This window comes from Lissotriton vulgaris, chromosome 4_1, assembly GCF_964263255.1.
Source record: "Lissotriton vulgaris chromosome 4_1, aLisVul1.2, whole genome shotgun sequence".
Lineage (NCBI taxonomy): Eukaryota > Metazoa > Chordata > Amphibia > Caudata > Salamandridae > Lissotriton > Lissotriton vulgaris.
Genome location: NC_141691.1, coordinates 2,061,842,272 through 2,061,855,195, shown reverse-complemented (window position 1 = coordinate 2,061,855,195; position 12,924 = coordinate 2,061,842,272). Strand labels below are relative to the sequence as shown.

The window sequence follows — 12,924 nt, the reverse complement described above, 5'->3', positions numbered from 1 at the left end:
CGGGGGAGTACAGGTGATGGTGGGCAGTGCGAGCCTCGGTCGAAGAGACAGATCTTGAGCTGCTTCATGAAGTCCTTCAGAGATGGGGAGGTGTGAAGGTGGAGGGGGAGGTCGTTCCAAGATCTGGCGGCGAGGTAGGAGAAGGAGCGGCTTCCACAGCGGGTGCTGTGGATGCGGGGGATATGGATCAAGGATCAGAGATACCTAGTCGATTGGCGGAATGTTAGGCGGTCATTGATGTAGGCTGGTCCGGACTTGTGGAGTGCTGTGTAAGCATGTGTGAGGATCTTTAAGAGGCATCTTTCCTAGATGGGAAGCGAGTGGAGATTTTAGAGGTGAGGGCTTACGCTGGTTATTCCGGAAAGGTTGAGGATGAGTTGTGCCCCCGAATTCTGGATGTACTGCAGGTTGACCCAGGAGTTGTGTGATGGTTCTGGCCTAGAGTGTGTTGCCGTAGTCGAGTATCCTGGCAATGAGTGCCTGAGTAACTGTCTTCCTGGATGAGAAGGGGATCCATCAGAATATCTTGCAGCATGCAGAGGGTGAGGAAACTGGAGCAGGAGACCATGTTGATCTGCTGTTTCATGGTCAGATGGGTGTCCAGGATGATTCAGAGGTTGCATACATGACTGGTGAGGATGGGTGGGGGTCCGAGTCCGGCAGGCCACTATATGTCGTCCCATGGGGATGGCTTCTTTCCGAAGACAATGACCTCTGTCTTATCCCAGTTGAGTTTGAGGCAGTTGGTCTTCATCCAGGTGGCAATGTCGGTTGTGGTGTGTTGGAAATTCGCTCTTGTGGAGTCTGTGTTTTCTGTGAAGGCTAGGACGTGCAGGGTGTCTTTGGTATAGGAGACGATGATGAGTCTGTGGGTGCGGGGATGTCCGCCAGATGTGTCATGTAAGTGTTGAAGAGGGTGGGCTGAGGGAGGATCCCTGAGGGACTCCAAATAAGATGTCTTTTGGTGCAGATGAGAAAGTTGGTAAGTAGATAATCTGGGTTCGGCCGGAGAGAGTGCTGTGTAATGACTTTTCTTCCTAGTTTGTAGATGTGGTGCGGGCAGAGGTCTATGGGAGATCCGGAGTGTATGCAATTCATGACAGAGAAGAAGTCTTCTGTAGGAGCTGATTCCAGTCCATGGTCCGGTGGTGAATGGAACGGCAGGCTAGGGTGTTGAGGTGGCTGAGTTTGATGGGTTATGGATCAAAGTTTCTGAAGATGTTGGGTATTTTGTGGTGAAAGTAGTCTTCCAGGTTGTCGCAGAGGGCTTGGGAGTGGCGGATTGTGTTCTTAGTGTTGGAGGGGCAGGAGAATGCTTTGACAATGCTGAACAATTCCTCGGTGCGGTTGGCACTAGCCTTGATGCTGGTGTTGAGGGCTTCTTTCTGGGTCTTTCTGAGATGGTGGTGGTAATTGTGGGGGGGGGGGGCGAATCTGTAGCAGTCGAGGTTGGTGGGGGTCTTGTTGGATCACCAGTGTCTCTCTAATTTCTTGCAGTGTCGCTTGAGGGTCAGTAGCTCCAGGGTGAACCAGCTGGCCTGTTTGGTTGGTCTGTTGTTGTTGGTGTTCTTCAGGGGGGCAATGATGTTGGCGGCCGAGTAGATCCAGCTGGATGTCGTGTTCGAGGGAGTTCAAAGGGCTGGGTCTTGTTTCTTTTAGGGCGATTCTGTGGCCTTGCCCCACTCAAGAGGAGGATGGGTTGGGAATCTGGTCAGGGGCTCTCGTGGGCAGTCGATGGTGAAGTGGGCAATTCTGTGGTCTGTCCAGGTCAACTCAGTGGTGTTGGCAAATTTAGCAGTGTCAAAGGTGGATAAGATGAGGTCTAGGGTGTGTCCGGCTATGTACGTGGGGGTGGTGACCAATTGAGAGAGACCGGTGATGTTCATGTTTTCAAGTAGCGTGGTGGAGTTGGTGTCATCAGGGTATTCTAGGTGGACATTCAGGTTGCCCAGGAAGATGTAGAGCTCGGAGTTGATTGCCAGGGGGGCTCTGAAGTCTGGGATGGAGTTTCAGAAGATTGGGAAGGGACCGGAGGGTCTGTGGGTGAGTGTTCCTCTGATGGGGGTGTTGGTGTCAGGCTTGATCTTGAAGTTGAGGTGTACCATGACGTATGCTGTGTCATAGTCAGAGGTGGTGCTGTTGAGGGAATCCTTGTGGATGATAGTGTGGCCTCCGCCGAGTCTGTCTGGGCATCTTGTATCCATGGGGAGATGCAGTGGCAATTTCAGGTGCTTAGGCGGGGTGAGCCAGGTTTCGGTTATGAACATGACGTCAGGCGAGTGTGGTTATAGTGTCTCATATTTCCAAGGCTTGCTTGCAGAGTGATCTGACATTGAGTAGAGTGGAGTGAAGCTGAGGCTTGTGGCTTGTGGCTGGGTGTCCGCTGGGCGGTGATCGTGGGGGTACTCCTGTCACAGGAGAAGCAGCAGTGGTGGCAGGTGAAGGGTCCTCCCATGGAGCGTGGTGAGGTGATGTGGCAGTTGGTGTCGGGGATTTGTGTTTGAGGTTTTGTATCTTATTGGAGGAGTACCGGAGGCGGACTGTGGATCCAGGGGTTCCAGCGCTGCGCGCGGTCCTGGCCGGACGGGCGACGGGCTTGCCTCTGGTGAACTGCCCTTTTATAAAGCATTTATTCTGACATGTGATGGCAGGTATAATTCACTGCAGATCTTTGATGGAATTCTAGATATAGCTGTGATCAGCAAAGATGCACTAACATAACCGCTATTAATCTGATCATCCATCTTCTGCCTCGCAGCTCCATCATTCTGCTCATGTCCCTTCCTAAGCATTGCAGAAGTACCAAACTGCGCTCTAGAAATGACGAGTAGGAAAGGCAGATCTTAGGACACCACATTCCCTCCTCCAACACAAACACTTGGATTTATTCAGGACAGTGATAGTCCCATGTCAGGACTGGAGGCTTCGGATTATGCTACTCTTTCTTTTCTGTTTATTATTGTATTTTTTACAGCAGCCAGTCAAATTTAAATTTTAACATAAAATGCATTCCCCAACATTCCTTCAATTACATCACATTATCTGCACCAGTCACCATGAATCTGGCCTGATATAATGTCTTGCCACCATTTTGAATCCTCTTTCTTTGCTGCTTACTCAGCAGGATAAGTACCCTTCCATTTTCCTAACTTTGTAATACATGCTATCCACTGTGGAACATTCAGCCTTATCCATTATTGTTGAGTCCTCTGATCTACTGGCGCTACATCTTCAACAGAAGGGGTGGTTTTGGAAGTGGGGAAGCTGAACAAATGAGCGCCTCGGGACAGTCACTGTCCTTTTCCTATCTCACTGCACGAGTCCATTTTCGATCGGGTGAGGAGACCCATGCCAGCTTGGCAGGTTGGAGCCATTCCCCTCATGCCCACGTGGTACCCAGCACCGGGGGGCCTACGTTCACTGCTTCCCTTACGCCCTCACTCGGGCAAGTGAAAGCGTTATCACAGCACTGCCTGTGGGGTTGTAATTGTCTGTTGGTCTATTAATCCCAACAACCTTAGCAGAAGCTCTTGGTCCCGATAGCTACCTATTGTGGTTGGGGTTACGTGCCCCCATTTATATCACAGATTTTGCATTCTGCTGTGCTTTAGGCATGCTGCACACTACCTCCCACATCATGGCAGATCGCCACTGCCCCTCAGACGCGCCCTATATCCAGGTCATCCATGAGGAGTATCTCCTGGAGGATAGCCCAGTGGAGGATGTAGATGCCTCAGTCACTCATTCAGTGAGCAGAGCCTTTGCTGCTACCCAGGGGCGGCCTTAGGCATGTGCAAGCTGTGCACCTGCACAGGGCCACCAAACCCCAGGGGCCACCACGCCAATATATATCTTTAATATAATAATCCTCTGAGGATGGATACATATTTGCGTGGCGGCCCCTGGCAGGGATTAGGCGGCCTCCGGCTCTGTTCCACTTCCAAACACCCTGACCCCCTCACTCTTTACTGGCCTCCTTGCTCCGCCCCACCCAGACCCCCTCTTCCGGCACCCCCTACCTATGCTCCCTGCCCAGGGCCACCATGAGCCTAGAGCTGCCCCTGTGCTGCCCCCCTACATGCCTACTATGAGGACACCCTCGACACTGCACTACGCAGTTACCCAAAATGACGAGTTGCCCCACACAGCTACCATGGCACGCATCTCTCAGGCCTGGCCTCCCGACCATGCCTACTACTGAGTGTCCCTCGCCTCCATAAGATGCGGACGTGGATGATACCCCCACACACACACACACATGCAACTGAGATGACACTCAGGTCCCAGAGCCTACACAACAGAAATGGAATTCATGTGATCCCACTGCCTGCCGGAGGCCCCGAATCCCCTGGACTGTGTGTCTGATCCCATTGTCCCCCCCAATCGTGCGCCAGGGCCCTGCTCCTTCCTGTAGCCGGGCCATGTCCATGAGCGAACCTAATGATGTCTTATTAGGTTTACATCTGCCTGTTTAAATTCTACAAATGTATGCTTATCCTCTAGACTATCATCAATTAATCAGGGGTATGTAAAGCACGCTTCTCACCGTGAGGGTCTCAAGGCGCTGTGTGGAGGGGGGTTACAGCTCCGGATCAGTCAAAGAGCCAGGTCTTGAGGCTCTTCCTGAAGGTGTGCAGGGTAGGGTAGGGGAACGTCTGATTTTGACTGGGAGCTTGTCCAGGTCTTGGCTGCGACGTAGGAGAAGGCTCTTAAGCCTGCTCTGGTTCTGCAGATGCGGGGGGGTCTTATCCAGGGCTAGGTTGCAGAGCGGAGGTTCATTTTGGGTACGTGGAAGAGACTCTTTTGTTACGGTATTTCGACCCGATGTTGTGGAGGGATTTGTAGGTGTGGGTGAGTAGCTTGAAGGTTACTCTCTCCTCGATGGGGAGCCACTGGATGTCTTGTGGGTGCTGGGTCATGTGCTCATGCCGTGGGGTTCCGAGGAGGAGTCAGGCTGGGGTGTTCTGGATGGTTTGGAGCTTGTGTAGCAGCGATTTGTTGACTCCGGGATAGAGGGCATTGCCGCAGTCCAGTCTGCTGGTTAGGAGTGCATGGGTTTCTGTCTTTCTGCATTCAGGGGGGATAACATAACATAACAGATGTATTTTAAAAGCGCGCAATTACCCGAAGGTGTCCTGGTGCTGAATAACAGATGTTTATTGTTACCCAACTCAATAGTAGTCATTTTATCGACCTCAAATGGATGAAAGGCTGAGTGGACCCGCCGGTATTTGAACCTGTGACCATGAGGTCGAACACAGGCCCCTGCAGTGGATGTATTAGTCCATTGAGCCACCAGACCCGGCTCCACTTGAAGGTCTTCTGGAGGATGCAGAGGGGGAGTTGCAGCAGGTGGAGGTCACTGCATTGATCTGGCAGGTCATGGTGAGGGAGGAGTCTAGAATTATGCTGAGGTTTTGGGTGTGGCCAGTCAAATTGGGTGGGTTTCTGAGGGCGGAGGGCCACCAGGTGTTGTCCCAGGCGGTGGGGGAGGGTCCAAGGAGGAGGACCGAGTTGAGCTTTAGACAGCTGTTGTTCATTCAGGCCGCAACGTCTTTCATTCCTTCCTGGAAGCTGAGTCTGGTGTCTTCGTGGTTCTTCGTGAGGTAGAGTATGAGCTGGGTGTGGTCGGCGTAGGATACTATGCTGAGCCCATGCTGTCTATCAATGGCGGCAAGGGTGGCCATGTAGATGCTAAAAAGCATGGGGCTGAGCGAGGATTCTTGGAGTGCTCTACAGTTGATCTCTGTGGGTTCGGAGAGGAAGGGTGGGAGTCTGATCATTTGGGTTCTGCTGGCGAAGAAGGAGCAGATCCAGTCGAGGGCGGTTCCCCGTATGCCGGCGTCATGGAGTCTGGCGGCGAGAGTGCAGTGGAAGACGGTGTTGAAGGCTGCAGAGAGGTCTAGCAGGATGAGGGCTACAGTGTGGCCCCGGTCGAGTAGCATGTGGATGTCATGGGTGGTGGTGAGGAGGGCAGTCTCAGGTCTGTGTTTGCTGCGAAATCCAGACTGTGATGGGCTCATTAGGATGGTGGAAGGACCGCCACCGCCGGGCCTGTGGAGGTGGTCCTTCCACCATCACACAGGATATTCCCACCGCCGAATTAGTATGGCAGTGGGAATCCCGATTTTTTCCCCGGCGGACGGAAAGTCCGTCAACCACAGTTCCGCAAGGAGGTCCTTTTGCGCCCACCTTGTGGAACCAAAACACAGGAATTAGGAAATCTCTTATTGCCTGTGTTTTCCCAGCGGTCATCCCACTGCGAAATACACAGGCAGAGGCTGGATTTGTGGATCCGTTGCGGGGCCTCCCTGTGTTGGGGGGAGCACTGGGGGGTACCCATGGTCCCCCCTGCATTTCTCTGCACTGCATGGCAGGCACCATCTGATGCAGCCAGCAGCACCATCCGCAATGTTAATTGTTAATTGGATGCAGGGCAATGTTAATTGCCCTGCATCCTAATTGCCGTGGTGGGACTGCCGCACGTCTGGCGGGCGGTCCCAGAAGGAAATGATGGCGGGCGGGCTGATGGTACAATTTGCTCTCCTCTCAGTGTTGACTGTAGTGTCAACACTACAGTCAAAACTAAGGGCGCGCGCCTTAGTGTTGACTGTAGTGTTGACGCCGCAGTCAACACTGAGGGGAGCGCAAATTGTGCACTGCATGTACCATGATGCAAAGGAGAAAACTTTTCTGGGTTAGGATGTAGTGTCTGACCATACTCTTTTTCCTACCCAAACTGTTTTTCATGACCTCCTCCATCACACATTCCTAATGTTCTTTTTGTAAAAATTGCAATACTGCCCATTTATTACACTTTATCCTGCCCCAGCCGGAGATTACGGCTCGAGACAGAGAGTACGGCCCTAGCCAGGGAGTACAATCCAGGTTCGGAGAGTACGGTCTAAGTGCGGAAATTCCATCCGAGTGCAGACGTTAAGTTAGGAGTCGTAAGTGCATTCTGTGAATACCAAAAATCGTAGGTGCCTTCTGTGAATACCAAAAGTAGTAAGTTTAAGATTTTGTCTCAGAATAGTTTTGTGAATCACCCCAAAGTTATGGTTGATATCCTATCTAGAATGCTTCTGGAAATGTGTCAGTGTGGCAAAAGTGAATGGGAACATTATCAGATTACTTTTTTTAATGATCATGGTGTGCCAGCTATGGATGAAAAGTATGGATGAGCGAATATCCTCTCTCTCAATTTCAGAAAATGTTTCTTCAATAGCTGCCAATCCTTGGGCTATGTGTTTGATATGGAGGAAGGAATTATGGATAGCTATCTTTTATTAATGTGTGTGATATGGAGGAGGGAACTGTGGATGGTTACGTTTTATTAGTTTAATAATGTATAATATTATGTTATGTTAGTATTTTAGTGTTGTAAATTCAGGGGGAAGATGTATCATGTATTGTAATGTAAGTGAAGGGGGGGAGATGTTTTATGTTTTATATGTATATTATGCTCTGTATCTTTCAAATAAACAGCCATTCCTCTTAGAAACCATGGGACTTGGTTGGCATGGCTGAGCACAGCCCAGTATGTGGCATTGCAGTGGTAACACATGCGATCAGATATGCGCATGTCACTTTTCTATCATTAATGCAGGTGATGGATTCTTCAACAAGAGCACGTAGCTTGTGCCTATTCATGACATGACCATGTCTAATTGTGACATTCTTGTCAGTCTTAGTTGACAAGACATCCAGACACTACCTGGGACCGTGCAGCTTCTACAACATTGCAGTTACAAAAATTACAGGGCCTGATTCATGAAGGTAAAGGTACACTTTTGTGTAAGTTTACTTCTTTTAGGTATTAACAAACTATGTGCAGAGTTGTGCGACTCTGCCCTCCCTTTGCTATGTGTGCAGAGTTCTCCACACCTAGAGACTCTGCAATTGAGGTTGAGAACTTCACGCACATAAGTATAGGGAGTGAAGAGTCATAAAGATCTGCATGTAGTTGGAAAATTGCATTTTGTAGTATGTTTTGTAATACTACAAAACTAGCTGCAAAGTGCAGTTTGTAAATCAAGCCCAAAGTGATGAACACAGACTTCAAGTGAGTTTCTAATGAGTCAATTGTTTCATCGGGCTTTTGAATAGTGGAATAAAATTGCACCTTTCATAGTAAACACTCTCTTTGGGCAGAAAGTGAGCCATGCAGCTACATTTCAACTTGGCTTAGGTTTCACATTCACTGTCATTAAAATATAATGCACCATGTTGGAATCAACGCCATGCATCAGCATGCACACCTGTCATTTATCATTTATGAAGACAAGATCACCAACTTAGATTTCACATTCCATCACCCATTTACACCACCTGGGGTATGGGTACCAGTATTGGCAAGACTGTAAACCAGAGGGGTGTCCACAGGCAATGGCTTAAAAGGCTCAGGAACTGTATAGGGAGACAGGTGTTATGATGAAATGTACTTGAATAAGCACTAAGTACCAAGAGCACAAGTACAGCGTTTTATTACACCTCATCCACAACTTACTCCACATTAGCTGTCGCCAGGCAGGACCTGCCCTTCTGCCATATTCCAGAAGAAAGCAGCTGGATGTGTGACTCAATAAAGAGTACCGCAGTCTTCCCCATTACAAAACAAACAAAAAAAAAAAAAATATCACATACTGTATACATCCCCCTACTCACAGATCCCTATATACTCAAGACTATATGATAACAAAAAGCTAATGTAGACACAAAGAGCTCTGACAAAAGAGTTGAAGCTGTACTCACACAAAGACTTTGAGTTGCTTTGGCATCCCACGCATTCTCCTGGGAATTGAGCATCTATCCGTAGGAAATTCTCTATCCAAACCCCTGAGTGCTCCTACCTGATTTGTCACTTCTCATCCTTTGAATGGGATTGATCAATTTAGGCTGAGGAATAGCAACTGCCTCAAGATTGCAAATCCTGCTACCCTATGTCTCCACAGCATTTTCTGGAACAGATTGACAACTTTACTTGGTTCTGTAAACTTAGACCATGGTTTGGCATCAACTCACAGCTAGGTTTTTACCCAGTCTGCAATTTCAATTTCCAACTTTCTCACCACGCCTAGCATCAACATCTTTCTTCTTCCCCACCCTTTTCTTCCGCTGTTTTACTCTCATTTTCCTTCCAATGATATATTCACACAACCTTTGCTCCAGACCACTCAACCGGAACTAACTTACAATTAGGCTTCCTCCCTCTAAAGAGTTCAAAAGGAAAAATACCCATGACAGAATGTGGCAAAAAGCAATGCGAGACCAAATAATTCTGTAGCTCTTTTTTCAAATCCAACCAACTGTTTTTGTCTCTTTTGTAACCTTTTTGCTAGTTAAATCTCTCACCCATTCCGTTAGATTCAGGATGATAGGGGGTAGTTTTCATGTGTGAAATTACAAACTGTAACTTAATTTCAAACTCCTAAAATGGAAATTGCACCTCATTGCCTGTAAACATGTTTTTGGACGCCAGTTGATCTGAATATATTTTTGAGAAAATAGCTGCTAGCTCCAAAAGAAATGTCCCTCACTAAAGAAACCCCTTGCCATATAGTAAATATATCTACTCCATCAAACAAGTATGATGTGGCCTTTTTCCCTCTCAAAGGTCCCAACAAATCCAAAGCTAACTCTTGACAGAGGCAAAAGACACCTTACACTCATTATACTCTCTTATTCTCCTCTCCAGCTCCAAGTCACATCTAAGCTACCAGAATTATGACCTAATTATTTCGTACGTTTTTACCATTTCAAAAATCTTGATTTGGATATCAATGTTTCTACACCTCATACTGCCTTGAGTCACAAGCCTATTACCTCTGAATAATACACTCTTTATGCATCTAGAGCTCTTCTTTGACCATCCAACAAGGATGGAGACACTCCTTAAGACTATTATTTCCTGGCCAACCTTCCTTGAGGAATTGAGTGGCCAACTTTAGGGCTAGATCGCAGCTTACTTCTTGCTTTCACCCTTCTGAAATAGTACCATTGTTCACAACTCAAACATTTCCATCCATCCAAACCACATCATCATCCATATCTTTACTGATTTCCCTTCATAAATTAAACACAATTGGCAATCTACAGCACAGCTGAGAATCCCCAGAAAATACTCTGGGGAAAATGTGGGCCTTAAGCCTGCCCATCGCCTGAGGCAGAACAAGACCCTTTCACTCCATGGCTCACTTTAGCCAACCAGTTGTACATCGGGTCCTAGGCTGTCACTCCACCACCACCAGAAGTGAGACCCTTTACTTCCCAGGCCAATCTCTACTACCCAGCAGTGATTAGGGTCATAGGTCTGCCCACCTCTGGGGACAGAGCAATGGCCCTTTATTTCCTTGGCGCGCCTTTATCACCCAGCTATAAACCTGGACCTAGAACCCCCTTCCACTGGGAGCAGAACAGGCCCCTTTACTTCCCGGTCTCACCTTTGGAATATGTTGAGCTCAGGGCACTCATGACACAAGGGTAACAAACAATTGAAAGCCTGTATTTCCACATCTGCAAATGTTGGGGTTTCCTACAGTGTGAATTTGCTGACTGCTGCTGTGCCAGTTTATTTTTGACAGGTTGTGACTATCACTTGCCTTCAGCACTGGACTGACCAGAAGAGGACCAAGAGGTGTAGAGTGAGAGGAGTATTTAATAACATAGCATAAGCGTTTCAGATGAATATCAGTGTTTTATGTTTCTAGAATTGTAATGTTCTCAAAACTGTCTTGAAACATTATATTTTCATGTAATAAGAAATATTTCACAAATTGCCTTTGTTCTCCATAGGAGTAAATTCAGATATATTTATCTCTTTACATAAACATATCTACGTTGTGAACTTGCTATAAAGCGCTGCTCAAAGTGTCACACCTATGGTGTTGAAATGTTACACATAAGTAAACTGAAAGCTTAGCAGCAATGTAGGATCTCATGTTTGTGAAGCTCCTACTCCAATAAAAATGTGATAAAAAAACACCCCCTGCTTTTCTATGTAGGTTTGTCTCTTCTCAATAGCTTATCAAAGAATGTAAATGAAAGCCTTTATTATGTGCATTAAATCACTAATTCTGAATCTCTTCTCTGCAGTGATGGTGACTCTGGATCCCCACACAGCTCATCCCCGGCTCCTCGTGTCTGAGGGGGGGAGACGTGTCAAAGGCACAAACAGAGCGCAGCGCCTGCCGGACACCCCCAAGAGATTCACCTACTGGCGCTGTGTGCTGGGGAGCGAGGGGTTCACCTCAGGCAGACATTACTGGGAGGTGCAGCTGCTGCAGGAGGGAGGATGGCGTGTGGGAGTCGCAGCAGAGAATGTAAAAAGGAAGGAATGGATCCCATGGTCATCTGAGGGGGGAGTTTGGGCTGTGGAGGGGTGGAATGGTCTGTATTGTGCTCTTACCTCCCCTGAGACCCCTCTATTCCCTAACGAGAAGCCCTTGAATCTAGGAGTGTATCTGGACTACGAGGGGGGGCGGTTGTCCCTGTACGATGCAGACTCCTTGGAGCTTCTCTACACTTTCCCTTGGGCCCCCTTCACTCACAGGCTCTTCCCGTTCTTCTGTCTGTGGGGAGGATTAGAGCTAAGGCTCTGGTAGAAGGAACAGCCCCCTATAAATAGGTGACCCCTGGCCGGGGACAAATAAATATGTGGAATAGCGGAAAGAGATCTTTACTGTCTGTTGAGTGATTCTTATTACTCAATGGTTCTCTCATCCTCCTTTGGACATGCATTCATTTGGGCCCCCAAAGGATAGTTGAATCTCCCACACCTTTCCCACTGCTTCTGCTTTAAAGACCTCCTCGTCCAGCACAACGTTTCAAGTTTGTGTGGAGTTGAAGGGCTCTCGTGCTTTGTTTGTAAAGGGGGATAGGGTGTGCTGGGAGATTTCATCTCCCAGCACAGATTTAACCGCTTCACTTCTGGTTTGTAATTTTAATTTCCAATTTGCAGACCTTCTGCATTAAACACAGGCACTGCATCTACAAAACACAGACACTCTTGACTCCAAGCACAATCATGTCTGATTTAAAACACAGGCACTCCTGGCCCCAAGTACAGGCACTCCTGGTTCTAAACAACAGTACTCCTGGCTCAGTTATAAATATTCACAACTCCAGACCCTGACACTACTGACTCCAGTCGCAGGTACTCATGACTTCACTATAGCTAATCCTGACTTAAAGCACAAGCATTATTGATTCCAGGACACTCAATACTGACACCCCACATATGTACTTCTGACCCGGGCACCTCTGACTTCAAGCATTTCCATTCCTGACTCAAATAAAGTTAATACAAGCATAGGCAATGCTGACTCCAAACATGATCTCTCCTGTCTGCTGTACAGCTAATCCCAAATCCAACCACAGTCACTCTTGACTGTAATGGAGCTAATCTGACTCAACTCCTCTTTTCAAGCATGTGAACTGCTCTTTTCAAGCATGTGAATGTCTCTTTTCAAGCATGGGAGCTCCTCTTGTCAACCATGTGAACTCTTTTCAAGCTTGTGAGCTCCTCTTTTCAAGGATCTGAACTCCTCTTTCCAAGCTTGTGAGCTCCTCTTTTCAATGATCTGAACTCCTCTTTCCAAGCTTGTGAACTCCTCTTTTTAAGGATCTGAACTCCTCTTTCCAAGCTTGAGAGCTCCTCTTTTCAAGGATCTGAACTCCTCTTTCCAAGCTTGTGAACTCCTCTTTTTAAGGATCTGAACTCCTCTTTCCAAGCTTGTGAGCTCCTCTTTTCAAGGATCTGAACTCCTCTTTCCAAGCTTGTGAACTCCTCTTTTTAAGGATCTGAACTCCTCTTTCCAAGCTTGTGAGCTCCTCTTTTCAAGGATCTGAACTCCTCTTTCTAAGCTTGTGAACCCCTCTTTTTAAGGCTCTGAACTCCTCTTTCCAAGCTTGTGAGCTCCTCTT

The 12,924-nt window shown here is 47.8% G+C and overlaps 1 pseudogene across 1 annotated transcript in view; it reads left to right on the top strand.

Moving 5' to 3' along the window:
• The window catches only part of LOC147724981 (E3 ubiquitin-protein ligase TRIM39-like), a 225,609-nt pseudogene extending 212,904 nt beyond the window's left edge, over positions 1-12,705 (top strand). Inside the window, exon 7 of the transcript XR_015295280.1 lies at positions 11,095-12,705. The product of XR_015295280.1 is annotated as an E3 ubiquitin-protein ligase TRIM39-like (transcript). The remainder of the gene's footprint in view (positions 1-11,094) is intronic.
• The last annotated feature ends 219 nt before the right edge of the window (positions 12,706-12,924 follow it).